The 15,335-nt window shown below is 43.4% G+C and overlaps 1 protein-coding gene and 1 non-coding gene across 2 annotated transcripts in view; one reads left to right on the plus strand and one right to left on the minus strand.

Annotated features, from left to right (window-relative positions):
* The window catches only part of LOC124795572 (myosin light chain kinase, smooth muscle-like), a 1,044,560-nt gene that overhangs the window by 215,093 nt on the left and 814,132 nt on the right, over window positions 1-15,335 (minus strand). The window lies entirely within an intron of this gene.
* On the plus strand, window positions 308-382 carry Trnas-uga. The gene has a single exon. It is a non-coding gene; the product is annotated as a tRNA-Ser (tRNA).

The following is a 15,335-nucleotide window of genomic DNA, read 5'->3' on the forward strand; positions in this document are numbered from 1 at the left end:
CGGTACTCACAGCTTTACTTCTACCAGTACCTCGTCTCCTACCTTCCAAACTTTACAGAAGCTCTCCTGCGAGACATGCAGAACTAGCACTCCTGAAAGAAAGGATATTGCGGAGACATGGCTTAGCCACAGCCTGGGGGATGTTTCCAGAAACATCCCCCAGGCTGTGGCTAAGCCATGTCTCCGCAATATCCTTTCTTTCAGGAGTGCTAGTTCTGCATGTCTCGCAGGAGAGCTTCTGTAAAGTTTGGAAGGTAGGAGACGAGGTACTGGTAGAAGTAAAGCTGTGAGTACCGGACGTGAGTCGTGCTTCGGTAGCTCAGTTGGTAGAGCACTTGCCCGTGAAAGGCAAAGGTCCCGAGTTCGAGTCTCGGTCGGGCACACAGTTTTAATCTGCCAGGAAGTTTCAAAAATCTGCATGATATGATCCTCCGTTCTATCGAATGCGAGTCCCGAGTCGTACCGTTGCACCGCCGCATTCGATCACAAGACACGTATTCCCCATGAACAGCACATTCCAAATATACCGAACACTAATGATTAGAAAAAGGCCCATACCAAGGAAAAGTTAATAATGTCGTGTGGCTCGGGCCTCCCGTCGGGTAGACCGTTCGCCTGGTGCAGGTCTTTCGATTTGACGCCACTTCGGCGACTTGCACGTCGATGGGGATGAAACGATGATGATTAGGACAACACAACACCCAGTCCCTGATCGGAGAAAATCTCCGACCCAGCCGGGAATCGAACCAGGGCCCTTAGGATTGACATTATGCTGGCACGCTGACCACTTTTTTTTTTTTTTTTTAACCACTCAGCTACCGGGGGCGGACAATGAAAAGTTAATCTCTTAAGAGCTACCTCGCGCATTTTGCTCAAACAGACATCCATTCCTCATTAAATACAACAGGTGTTTGGCCAGAAACGCTGTGACTTATTACATCTAGTAATAAAACGTGCAACGGGATGTACTTGAACCGTCTGTCGTGCGTCAGACACGAGGTAAATAGATCAAGGAATATATAAGTAAAATCAAATAAGTAAATAAAATAAGTAAAATCAAGAGATTACCAGACGAAACTGATTTTAAAACTCAACAAAAAGTACCAGTTCAACAATACAAATATCTTCTACATATATCGCAACCTATATCACATTACGAAGAAACGGACATAGTGGCATAGGGACCATCCCCCGCTCCTCTCTCCGAAAGCAGTGGACATCTTCATGTAAACATGTGAGCAAACAACCTTAACCTCCGCACAGTTCCGACGACTAAGCTGCCTGTTGCGATACGTGGACTTCAAATTCGTCATTTCGCCGCATGAAGGAGCAGATCTGCATAAGCGCCGACGGCATGTTAACAGCCTGCAGACGATCACCGAGTTCGCGACAGAACAAGAAAGTAACGCTGCGATTTCCTTCCTGAACGTGGAGTTCTGCAGAACTCACAACGGCAAACTGTGACAGAAGCTCTACCCCAAAAGTAGCCTCACTAACCGGTACCTACTAGCACGATTCCAGCATCATCCGGCTCAGAAGTGTTCCATCCTACACACGCTGACCACTGGAGCCCACCGATAAAGACAATACCAGACAAGAATTGAAAGAACTCCACAACAGTTTCCGAGCCAAAGAATCGGTACGCATGCGACAGTATGCGCTACCTAATGTGTTGCAAAACGCCGCGCATAAAAACGGGATCTATCTGGGGCTCGTATCTCGGGTTTTATTGTGGATACAAATATAGCCATAGGGCTAGGGACCATTTTTATACCCAACAAAAGGATCTTATTACTGTAAGTCTCCTACAGTACAGAGTCAAAGTTTGGATATTGCACACTTCCTCCAGTTTAGTCAAATAGAACAAATCGGTTTGTTATTTTTGCGTTAAATGTGGTCTACGGTGCTCGTTAAGGGGCTTATGGAGGCACGCACCATACTGTTCACGGGCGGTTCCTGAGGAAACCCGAAAAACATGGTTCTGGGATACCGAAATGGAGTTGCGCATACCAAGACGGGTCTACACAGCAAACGACTTAAACTGTTGCGGCATATTGCTAAGATCCCTCTCTACAACAACGTTGAAAGTTTTCTTGATATCCTTATTCGTTTCGGAGATACAGGCGTTCAAAGTTACCCTGCTCGAAGACGTAAAATTAGCACATAAGCCGCGCGCAGTGGCCGCGCGGTTTGAGGCGCCATGTCACGGATTGTGCGGCCTCTCCCGCCGGAGGTTCGAGTCCTCCCTCGGGCGTGGGTGTGTGTGTTGTTCTTAACGTAAGTTAGTTTAAGTAGTGTGTAAGTCTAGGGACCGATGACCTCAGCAGCTTGGTCCCTTAGGAATTCACACACATTTACCCACGTAAAATTCGGTGTGAGGCGAAAACGTAGTTTATAAAGTGACCTAGCGCGGAGAAATATGCTGTAAAAATCTCCGTTATTATCAGAAGGGCTCTAGGAACTCTATGTTGTTGTAATATTGTAGCACATGCAAAATTTTTGTGCACCTAAAATCCGGTCTGAGGGATAAAATTATATGGTTTAGCGTTATTTCAATTTGACATAAGTAATCTATGAAAATTTTACTGACTCATAAAGTTCTTTTCGTATGAGTAACATGCCAGGGTAAAAATGCTTCTATTGGAGCACAAAAAGGAGAACAAGCTCCCTGTTTATTGATACACTCTGACTGAAAAATGGGGAACAGACTGCCTCATTCTACTATCCTCAGCACTTTTAAAAACTTTCGGAAAAATATTGGCAAGTGAACATATTCGCGCTCTTTCGTGGTGATAGAGAAGAAGACGGTGGCAGTGGGAAAGAAGCGAAAAAATTAATAAATTCTGTAAGCTAGCAGACATTGGTTGTGTTACAGTAAGAGCGAAGGTGACAATGCGAGTGTGAGAGAAACAGAGGGACACAGTGGCAATCAAACGTAGCTGACAGTGACAGGGCAGTGCTAGGAAAAGAGTGAAGGAGGCAGTGCCGGCGGAAGAGGAATAAAGAGAATGAGAAGGTGGAACTGGATGAGGCAATGGTAATAAGAGACAGAGTCTACGAAAATAGCAACGAAGAAGAGAAAAATAATGACAACGAGAAGACACAACAGCAGCGGGAAGGAATGAGTGAGATAGCAGCAATAAGAGAGAGCAAGAGGGAGACCGTGAGAGTGAGAGGAGACTGTAGTAGTAGGACAGAACGAATGTGGCTGTGAGACGGGAGACAGTGGCAATAGGAGAGACACAAAGCGATAAGGACAATGTGTTGGGCTGAGTGAGTGAGTGTGAATGGGTAGGTCGGAGTGGACGGGTATGAGCGACTTACAGCGATGGACTAGTTGGTGTGAGTGAATTACACTTAGGAGAGCGGGGGGGAGTGATGGATGTTAAAGAGAGCGCGAAATGTTCGCACGCCAAAATGTATGGGAAAAAATTTAAAATGGTGCTGAGGAAGTTAGAATGAGGCAGCCTGTACCGTACTTTTCAGTCAGAGTGTGTTAATAAACAGGACGACATTCGCCTTTTCTTATGCTGCTATAGGAGCTTTTTTCGCTGGTACGATAATGGAACAATAAGAAGAGCTTCTAAGTTCAGAAGCAAACCAGACACAAGAAATGAAATAACAGCACGGCCCCGAGAGACGTTGCTCACCTTGCGTCAAGGGCATCGGCGATCGGGCAGGCACTGTGCTTAGCTGAGAAGGCACGAAACCAGTTTTTCGGAGTGGCCGCAGGGTCCAGGCTTTAGTGGGGTCCACTACGCACGCAGTAAGAGCCCTCAACGGCGCAGGTGTGCACGAGATACGGCGCCGCCAGCGTTGGGATACCGAAAGGGTCAGCAACCGCATAGCAGAGGAACGCTGGGTGCGGCTGGGGCAGCACACGTCGATTCTAGCTGGTGACCACCGCGGCTGCGGGCTGGCTGTCGGGTTAGACGAAGCACCACAGTTGTAGGACTGTCGTCGGTGTGTACACCCGAAATAAGAGAGGCAATCGAAATCGAAGTCCTGAAGTAGCTTGACGTCATCGAGAGGGAAGGCGTGGTCGCACAGCACCGGCCTCACCGGACACTCTTGCGATCTGCTGCATACGCAGAACGAAGCACAACTGGAAAAGACGGCCCGCAGAAGCTTGTCGCTGATACACGGCGGGCTGTCAGTTGCCAGCAAACCGCATAACGCACCAATAGATTGCCACACGACCTCTCCCTCTTTCCTAAAACCCGTCAATGTCGTTCTAGAACCAATAAAATCTAATAAGTGTGGCGTCGGTGGTCTAGCGTTATGCTCAGAAACGCGGTGTACTGTTGTACCCACTCCACAGCGGATCAGGCTGTGCCCTTGGCGAGGCAGCTGAAACACGGCCGAAACATCGCCATTTTTTAAAGTATTCTTTACAGACGAATGGAAAAACTGGTGGAAGCCGACCTCGGGGAAGATCAGTTTGGATTCCGTAGAAATGTTGGAACACGTGAGGCAATACTGACCTTACGACTTATCTTAGAAGAAAGACTAAGGAAAGGCAAACCTACGTTTCTAGCATTTGTAGACTTAGAGAAAGGTTTTGACAGTGTTGACTGGAATACTCTCTTTCAAATTCTGAAGGTGGCAGGGGTAAAATACAGGGAGCGAAAGGCTATATACAACTTGTGCAGAAAGCAGATGGCAGTTATAAGAGTCGAGAGGCATGAAAGGGAAGCAGTGGTTGGGAAGGGAGTGAGACAGGCTTGTAGCCTCTCCCCGATGTAATTCAATCTGTATATTGAGCAAGCAGTAAAGGAAACAAAAGAAAAATTCCGAGTAGGTATTAAAATCCATGGAGAAGAAATAAAAACTTTGAGGTTCGCCAATGACATTGTATTTCTGTCAGAGCCAGCAAAGGACTTGGAAGAGCAGTTGAACGGAATGGACAGTGTCTTGAAAGGAGGGTATAAGATTAACATCAACAAAAGCAAAACGAGGATAATGGAATGTAGTCGAATTAAGTCAGTTGATGCTGAGGGAATTAGATTAGGAAATGAGACACTTAAAGTAGCAAAAGAGTTTTGCTATTTGTGAAGCAAAATAACTGATGATGGTCGAAGTAGAGAGGATATAAAATGTAGACTGGCAATGGCAAGGAAAGCGTTTCTGAAGAAGAGAAATTTGTTAAGATCGAGTATAAATTTAAGTGTCATGAAGTCGTTTCTGAAAGTATTTGTATGCAGTGTAGCCATGTATGGAGGTGAAACATGGACGATAAATAGTTTGGACAAGAAGAGAATAGGAGCTTTGGGAAATGTGGTGCTACAGAAGAATGCTGAAGATTAGATGGGTAGATCACATAACTAATGAGGAGGTATTGAATAGAGTTGGGGAGAAGAGGAGTTTGTGGCACAACTTGACTAGAAGAAGGGACCGGTTGGTACGACGTGTTCTGAGGCATCAAGGGATCACAAATTTTGCATTGAAGGGCAGCGTGGAGGGTAAAAATCGTAGAGGGAGACTGTAACGCCGGAAATGCATATCCTCCTATTTCCATCTATTGTACTATTATTTTTTTCCTTGTTTTGTTACCTCAAGATATGACATTTCTGTCTCTTTATATATTGTAATTGCTTTACTGTTTGGATATATATATATTTATGCATTTATGTCGATGTATAATTGGTTTGTTTCGTAAATAGTATTTGTATTTTTACGCTGGGTCTTGCCTAGGGAAAACTGCTATCGAACGATTACATCGATGGGTCGTGTGAAGAATCAAAGTGTGTAGGATCTTTGGTAGTGTTAACTCTGCCGCGTGGAGCGCGGGCGGGGCAGTGAGAGTCTGGCGGGAGTAGCGAGTGGAGCAGGTGTGTTGTGTGACGCTCCCGCGAGTTGCCGCGCTTTCGGGGTTTGGCAGCATGTAATTGCGCTCGACTTGCGATGATAGTTTCTGACATGGTGTCGCGGACGGGAAACATTAACTAGCGCGCATCAAGAGCCCGTTTCGTCTGGTGACCGTGTCGAGAAGAAGGCGCGCCAACATCCAGCTTCTGCAACAGCGACGGCCGACAATGAGTGACTGTCGCCACCTCCTCGACCGACGGCTTCAAACCTTCAATCAACCGACAAGGAAGACTGGACGCACGTAAAGTTTTAGAGCTGTATGGCAGACCTCAGCTTTTAATCTTGTTCCATTTTCGTAACTATAATTACAGCAACTTAGCATGAACGTTTGTTGCTCATTGTCCCAATTGCATCACCAAGCAGAGTCCCTTCCTTTTCCGAAATGAACCCGAGTGTCGTTGAAATTCAAACGCCAGCATTAAAGTAATATAGCTAACTCGTTTTCACTGCTTTAATTTCAAAGTTCAATTATGGCATTAATAGCTGGCTACAATATTCAGATTACACAAGCACGAATTAAGAGTGCTAGCTTTGTTACCGTATTTTAGCTTACCTGTGACTGCAGCTCAGCTTGGTACGTACTAAATTTTACTATTGTTAATTGTTCAGAATCATTTAATTCAAGTTCAAAGTTAAATCTCTTCTTTCTAAATTGCGTAGATTCAAGTAGTTTTTGAAATGATTGTTGAGGTAGTCCAAGACTAACTGTATGTTACTGAATTTCGATGTGCTTCAGAAAGAAAGCTCACTATTAACTTCAGTCACTAAATTAACTTTCGATTTTCCGGTTATTAATTCTTTTGCTAAATTAAGTCAGGGTGTAGCGAAATTTATTACTTCTGACAAACTTTCAGTTTTCACACTACACGTGTCAACCTTCAGTTGCCACGCTTCTAGTGCTAATTATATGTGTAATAACCTTTCTTTTTCAGTTACTATAGTAATTGTCCTTAGGACTGGCGACCGTGATTTCCCCCAAATCTCTAATACCTAATTACCACTACTTAATTGTTAACGTAACGGCTGCACATTTACCTTCTTTATTAACTTTACCCCTTTTCAAAATTAATTTCCACCAGTTTCATTAGCACATTTCCTTTCATTTAGATGTAACCCTTTCCTCCCTCTTTACCGATAGATTAACTTCGATGACGATTGCTTTTCCCAAATTTCCATTAGGTACACGCGGTTTAAATTTTCACTGTCATTAAAGTCGGTAAGTGAGGGGGGAGGTTACACGTGGCGACCTGGTGACAGGACAATCTTCGGTTTTGAGGTTGTTCTGGACACGAATTTGGCATTGTGCAAATCTCGTAACAAAGTACTGGTTACGTACAGGCCGTTACGTCAGCGAGAATAAGTAGTGGGAGTAATCCTAATTACATTTGAGATTTGTCATTTATATTGAAAATTATTAAAATGAGTGAAGGCAACAATTACCAAAATTTGGTAGACTTGGATACGGAACAATCGGTCGAACAGTGGGAAACGCGCACGGCGGTTCCCATTGTTCAGGGGCAGGCGGCTAGCATGAAAGACGCGACCGCCGAAACGCAACAAAGAGCACAAATGGAATTCCAAACTTTAGAAAATGTTTCGGAATCGGAAGCGAAAATCAAATCTGTACCCGTTGATGATGAATACGGGGGAACATGTATAGAGGAACAAGCTACGGAAGTAAAACCGGTAGTCTCCGGGAATTTAACTGATTTATTGAATGTTTTGATTAATGAAATCAAGAGTCAATCGGCAGAAATTATAGCTCTGTCTGCCAAGCAAGAAGCTCAGTCTGAAAAGATTGAACGAAAGCTAGACAATCAGAACAAAGCTATTAATGTTGTTAACAACAATGTTGGAGTTGTTAATACAAAAGTTGATAAAATCAAAGAAGATATTGTTGTAATTAATACCGAAATCGGTAATCTTAAACAGGAAATGATAGGCGTTCAGGCGGAAATTGCGAGCATAAATACTCGCTTTGATTCCGAAATTAGCAGAATCGAGAAAAGTGTAGGAGAAGCAGTTGCTCCGATCATCGAGAATAAGGTGACGGAACAAATTCAATTAGTGAAAAAAGAGGATCAACAGAAGGTGGAAACTTTAAAGGCTTTAGTGTCCGAAGTAGACACTAAAGTGAGGGAGCAGGCTAATACCTGTGAAGAGAAAAAGAGGGAACTGGAAACGCTTGCGACAACCACTTGCCAAGTAATTACGAGAGTGTCGGAATTAGAAAAGAAACTTGACGAAAAACAGAGCTATGTGCCAATCTGTACACATAGTTCGGAATTGTTGACGAAAGAGGAGCGGTTCGACCCCTTGAAAAAAGGCGGTATGCACGCGACGGATTTCATTAAAAATTGTGAAAGAGTTTTACCCAGATCATGGACTAATGAGAGAAAAATTAATGCGGTTATTGATGTGCTGGCTGGTGATGCCAAGCGTTGGGGCTTAAACCTCGACATTACGAACCTGACTTTTGACGAGTTTAAAAATTTGTTTCTGGCTGAATACTGGTCAGAGCAAAAACAGCAAAGTGTCTGGCGCGAATTTGTCGTATCGAGGCCTTTCGATGCGAATTCGCGCGGTTCGATGAGGGAGTTTTGTGAGGGCTGGATCCGCAAGTTGGGATATTTGCGTGATCGCCGCACGGAATCCGAAATAGTCTGGGAACTCTACAAGAAGCTTCCAGATGATACAAAACGCTACGTAGGAAGCAATTACAGGACAATCAATGATTTCCTGGAAAGAGTTGAGGACGAGGACTATTGGCGCAATAATCGCGACAGTGGTAGAGGCCGTGGTAACAACAACGGGTACCACCCCAACCATAACAACGATAACCATGGGAATAATGCATACCGCAGCAATAACAATAATGGTTAGGACCGTAATAACAATCGGTACAATGCAAATAATAACAGGAATGACAGAAACCAGTATCATACTAACGTGATACGGGCTTCACAGAATAGTAATAACGCCAGAGGGTGTGATCAGCCGCCTCAGCAGCATCCGGGGAGCGTATCTGCTGGGACGAGACAGGGAAACCATTAGCCGCGCCGGTGAGGGGCCGAGCGGGCGTGGAGAAATTTTGGCGGCCCAATAACAAGAGAAAACCCAGGTGTCGCCGTTATGAAAATTCCGTATGGAATAATCAACGGCGGGAGAGTGTGCCAGTGTTAGGAGAAAGGAGTGCGCCCACAAGTAGTAGATCAGCAGTATACACGGCAGTAGGTAGTACATTCACTGTCAGTGAGAACAATTTAAGTAGTGTTCCGGAAATCGATTATAAAGTGGCAGCTGTAATACCCACAGCGGAACTGGAGATTGAGTTTAAGAATGGTTCGCAATTGTTGAGAGAAGATCAGATGTCGGATAAAACGCCCGTCATCGAGCGAGGGGATGCAGAGAGGGATGAGGTCTGGTTAAGGCAGTTCGGTCGCTTATACGACGAACTAAGAGATTATAGGGGCCTGTACGGGAGGAGTGTTTATAGGGAGCGCGGGCAGGATTTGCCGCGTCTCGTCCCACAGGAAGATAGTATTTGTGAAGTGATGGAAAGTTCTGGCCCTAACCGGCAGACTTTACCAGAAATAGTTGATGTTAAAGGGGAGCACGAGCAAGATGCGTCGTGTTTCGTCCCGCAGGAGTTGAATGTTGAAGTAGTAACGGAAAGTTCTGGCCCTAACCGGCAGACTTTACCGAAAGTTGTAGTGGTAGAAGTAGCCGACCCATCCGACGCAAACCTCCAGTTTAAACATTGCGAGAGTATTAAGGAGAAAGATTACGAAAATTTTAGTGATAGCCGGACACGATTGGTAGAAAAGCACATAGATTACAGCGTGTATGAGGTTAGAGTTGACATTATACAGTCAGACGATAGCAGTGTGGGTTGCGCAGATCCAGAGGAAGTAATTGCAGATACTACTGGGCACATTTCTCCAGGTAGATTGGCAGATGAGATCAATCTGACCAAAGAGGAATCAACGAAGGTGACAATTAGTGAATCGATAGCAAAGCAACACTCACTAGTTGACGAGTTACAGGAAAAGGTTTCGGTATTGGAGGCGAAGCTACAGACTAAGCCTCAGGACAAACGTGTTGAAATTAAAACTGTATGTGAACAGAGGCTGAAAAAGCCGCCAGATAAATCGGATTTAGGATCAAAGCCGGATGGTTTTTTCTGGAATGACCTGGATATAGACGAGGATTTACTGTGGGAAAATAAAGAAACAGTCGAGGACAAGTGTAGACAGATAGTAGTGTCCGTTAATATGCACGACCTACAACTAAACGTGTTGATTGACACCGGGGCAGAATTGAGTGCTGTATCTGGGAAAATATTTGAGTTAATGAAAGACAGACCTGGCATCGTAGTTATGCCAGTAACAGGAGTGAAAATTATCGGTGCTACTGGGAAGGCCAGTAAACCGGTCACAAAACAGATTTTTGTCAACTTCGAGATATGTGGGGCGCGATTTGAACAAGAGTTTGTCGTCGTGCCAGATTTAACTACGGAAGTAATTATCGGGTTAGATTGGCTATTAAAGTACCGTGCAGTGATTAACTGCGAAAGCAAAACTTTGACATGTATGTCACTAGATAAAACAATGGTAGTTAGTTTTGACGAGGCAGGAGACGGTGTGGATAGGCAATACCAGCCTATACACATTGTTAACTGGTCGAATGGTATTGACGTAGGTATGATTTTGAACTGCCATAACATGAGGAATTTCGGCATTGACAAAAGTGTAGAAAGTGAATTGGAAGAGATAATCAAATTCCCTCCACGGATTAACATTAGTATTGGTGTGAAAAAAGATCGTTTGCGAGAAGTAATGAAGCTAAAAGCCGATGCTCGCATACGTCGTCATGACGCTAAAGCGCGTTTTGCTAAGTTTGCAATCGGAGACTTAGTACTTGTAAAAGCTCATGAGAAATCGAGCGAGATAGACCATGAAAACTCTAAATTTAAGTTTGTTTATAATGGACCATATAAAGTCATTGGTATGCCTCACACAAATGCTTACGGAATATTGTAGACTTGAAATTGTACCAACCTAGGATCGATTAATACCACACAATGGGTAATTTATACAGTATGTAAAATAGAGTGTAAGATTTAACGATTTGCTAGATTGCCATGCTTTTGACTGACCAAGGTCATTAAAGAAGTTGTAATTAATAAGTAATTAATTTTGATTAATCAATTTAATTTTAATCAATTTAATCATGATCTAATCAACTGAAAAATCCAAGCTGCTAGTTTAAGTTTTCAGCTGAGTCACAGTAGATTAAGGAATGTAAATATGATTTTGTAAATAGCTGTAAGATTTCATAAATATGTGATTTACTAGTCATTGCCGATGTACTTAGACGCTGTTTTAAGTTTCAGGCTAGTACATGCGTGTGATGATGGACAGTGTTGAGTTATCCACTGTGATAGTATTAAGGGACTCCTTGAGATTACTCGGGAGTGAGTTTTTCCTAAAGAATTCAGTGAAACGGACGTTCTGGAAACGGCGTCACAAGGGCGAGTGAGATGAAGCGTGCCGCACAGGCGGGCGCAACAATACTGGCGAGGCGGTGCCGCTGTCGGCTCTTGGGCCGCTGTCGGCATTCTTTGTACTTGCGAGTACGGAAGGCGGAATTGTTTTTCTTCCTGGACAGCTGAAAGAATTCTACTGTCAATATTTATGTTTTTTTCGATCTGATGTGTATTATTTTCTTGTTTAGCGTTTAATGGACTCCCATGACGAGAATATTAATTATGAAAGGGTTATGTAAAAATGTGTATTCTAAGTAATTAATTATTAATTTGCGTATTTTGATCTACCTGTTTTTATGACCATGTACTCTGATTAATTTTGTAAATAGTATTCCATTTCATGATAGTGTTACGGATTTTGACAATTTTAGAATAGCTAAACCATTTTCTACGTTTTCTATGAATTTTAATATGTTGTCAACCTGTTTTATTTTGTTCAAGATGACAGAGTGGAATAAGATAAGGAGTTTCTCCACTCAATTATTATTGTCTACAAATTGGTTTATGGTTAATTAGACGAATGCTAAATTTTTTTGATGTTTTGAGCATATGCATTTCCGCTGTTTCTTTTTTGGGACATTTTCTGAGTCTGTTTACGTTACACGAACATCCTCAGACAATGTGGGGCACGTGTAACGCCGGAAATGCATATCCTCCTATTTCCATCTATTGTACTATTATTTTTTTCCTTGTTTTGTTACCTCAAGATATGACATTTCTGTCTCTTTATATATTGTAATTGCTTTACTGTTTGGATATATATATATTTATGCATTTATGTCGATGTATAATTGGTTTGTTTCGTAAATAGTATTTGTATTTTTACGCTGGGTCTTGCCTAGGGAAAACTGCTATCGAACGATTACATCGATGGGTCGTGTGAAGAATCAAAGTGTGTAGGATCTTTGGTAGTGTTAACTCTGCCGCGTGGAGCGCGGGCGGGGCAGTGAGAGTCTGGCGGGAGTAGCGAGTGGAGCAGGTGTGTTGTGTGACGCTCCCGCGAGTTGCCGCGCTTTCGGGGTTTGGCAGCATGTAATTGCGCTCGACTTGCGATGATAGTTTCTGACATGGTGTCGCGGACGGGAAACATTAACTAGCGCGCATCAAGAGCCCGTTTCGTCTGGTGACCGTGTCGAGAAGAAGGCGCGCCAACATCCAGCTTCTGCAACAGCGACGGCCGACAATGAGTGACTGTCGCCACCTCCTCGACCGACGGCTTCAAACCTTCAATCAACCGACAAGGAAGACTGGACGCACGTAAAGTTTTAGAGCTGTATGGCAGACCTCAGCTTTTAATCTTGTTCCATTTTCGTAACTATAATTACAGCAACTTAGCATGAACGTTTGTTGCTCATTGTCCCAATTGCATCACCAAGCAGAGTCCCTTCCTTTTCCGAAATGAACCCGAGTGTCGTTGAAATTCAAACGCCAGCATTAAAGTAATATAGCTAACTCGTTTTCACTGCTTTAATTTCAAAGTTCAATTATGGCATTAATAGCTGGCTACAATATTCAGATTACACAAGCACGAATTAAGAGTGCTAGCTTTGTTACCGTATTTTAGCTTACCTGTGACTGCAGCTCAGCTTGGTACGTACTAAATTTTACTATTGTTAATTGTTCAGAATCATTTAATTCAAGTTCAAAGTTAAATCTCTTCTTTCTAAATTGCGTAGATTCAAGTAGTTTTTGAAATGATTGTTGAGGTAGTCCAAGACTAACTGTATGTTACTGAATTTCGATGTGCTTCAGAAAGAAAGCTCACTATTAACTTCAGTCACTAAATTAACTTTCGATTTTCCGGTTATTAATTCTTTTGCTAAATTAAGTCAGGGTGTAGCGAAATTTATTACTTCTGACAAACTTTCAGTTTTCACACTACACGTGTCAACCTTCAGTTGCCACGCTTCTAGTGCTAATTATATGTGTAATAACCTTTCTTTTTCAGTTACTATAGTAATTGTCCTTAGGACTGGCGACCGTGATTTCCCCCAAATCTCTAATACCTAATTACCGCTACTTAATTGTTAACGTAACGGCTGCACATTTACCTTCTTTATTAACTTTACCCCTTTTCAAAATTAATTTCCACCAGTTTCATTAGCACATTTCCTTTCATTTAGATGTAACCCTTTCCTCCCTCTTTACCGACAGGTTAACTTCGGTGACGATTGCTTTTCCAAAACTCCCATTAGGTACACGCGGTTTCATTTTTCACTGTCATTAAGGTCGGTAAGTGAAGGGGAGGTTACAAGACCAAGAGATGAATACACTAAGCAGATTCAGAAGGATGTAGGTTGCAGTAGGTACTGGGAAATGAAGAAGCTTGCACAGGATAGAGTAGCGTGGAGATCTGCATCAAACCAGTCTCAGGACTGAAGACCACAATAACAACAACGAGTATTTTGTAAGACGACGCGGCAGAACGCCCACCAGGACTTCAGTGATGTTGCCCTATTTGACGAACGCATCTACATGGAATGGCGTAGCCCTCACGGACACGTGACACGGCGCAAAAACAATGACAGTAAAAATATCCTAACCGTTAGGAGCGAAGACGAGGGTCAGGCCTCGCCAATGAAAATCGGTTTCACATCCAACAGGAATTGCTGCTGTCGGTGAATGCAGGCACGTCTTACACAGATTCAGAGCAAACATTGCGAAAGGAACCGCGTACGATGCAGTTTGGAAAGGGGTACTTGGCGAAAAGCCGTTGCTCACAGCGGCACATCAGGCTGCACTGCTACGGCGGGCCAAACAACTCACGGGAACACACCAGAGCTCCTGTCCACAAACCGCGGAGCTCAGCTCAGTTTGCCCTTTCCTCGCATGACATCCTGCAATCCATGGATGAAGATAACCGATCGCGGAATTGAAAAGCAATCGCTTGGTAGTGGAAAGGCTTCAGGACCAAATGAGATACATGTAAGATTCTATAAAGATTATCCGAAAGAACTTGCTCCCCCTCTAGCAGTAATTTATCGTAGCTCGCTTGAGCAACGAAAGTTGCCTAATGACTGGAAAAAAGCGCAGGCCATTCCCGTTTATAAGAAAGACCGTAAGACAGATCCACACAATTATATACCTACATGGATCTGTTGTAGAATTATGGAACATGTTTTATGCTCAAGAATTACGACGTTTCTGGAAAATGAACATTTCCTCTATAAAAATCAACATGGAGTCCGCAAACAGAGATCCTGCGAAACTCAGCTCGCTCTGTTCCTCCACGATATCAACAGCGCAGTGGACAATGGCGCTCAGCTCGATGCAGTGTTCCTTGATTTCGGTAAGGCATTTGACAGCGTCGCGAGTTGCCGTCGAATGAAAAAATACGAGCTTACGGAGTATCAGAGCAGACCTGCGACTGGTTTCAAGACTTTTTTGCAATTAGAACTCAACACGTCGCTCTTAACGGAACTAAATCGACAGATGTAAAGGTAGTATCCGGAGTACCGCAGGGAAGTGTTATAGGACGGTTGCTGTTTACAATATATGTAAATGAACTAGTAGAAAGCGTCGGATGCTCTTTAAGGCTATTCGCAGATGATGCAGTTGTCTATACCAAAGTAGCAACGCCAGAAGACAGCAAGAATTTGCAGAACGACCTGAAAAGAATTGATGAATGGTGCAGACTCAGGCAATTGACCCTGAATGTAAATAAATGCAACATATTGCGCATACATAGGAAAAGAAATCCACTACCGTGCAGCTACACTATTGATGACATACAGCTGAAGACAGCGTCTGCCGTAAAATATCTAGGCATAACTATCCAGAGCGACCTTAAGTGGAATGACCATATAAAACAGGTAGTGGGAAAAGCAGACACCAGACTCAGATTCATAGGGAGAATCTTAAGGAAATGTAACTCATCCACGGAAGAAGTGACTTATGAGGCGCTCGTTCGCCCGATTCT

Source organism: Schistocerca piceifrons, chromosome 4, assembly GCF_021461385.2.
Source record: "Schistocerca piceifrons isolate TAMUIC-IGC-003096 chromosome 4, iqSchPice1.1, whole genome shotgun sequence".
Lineage (NCBI taxonomy): Eukaryota > Metazoa > Arthropoda > Insecta > Orthoptera > Acrididae > Schistocerca > Schistocerca piceifrons.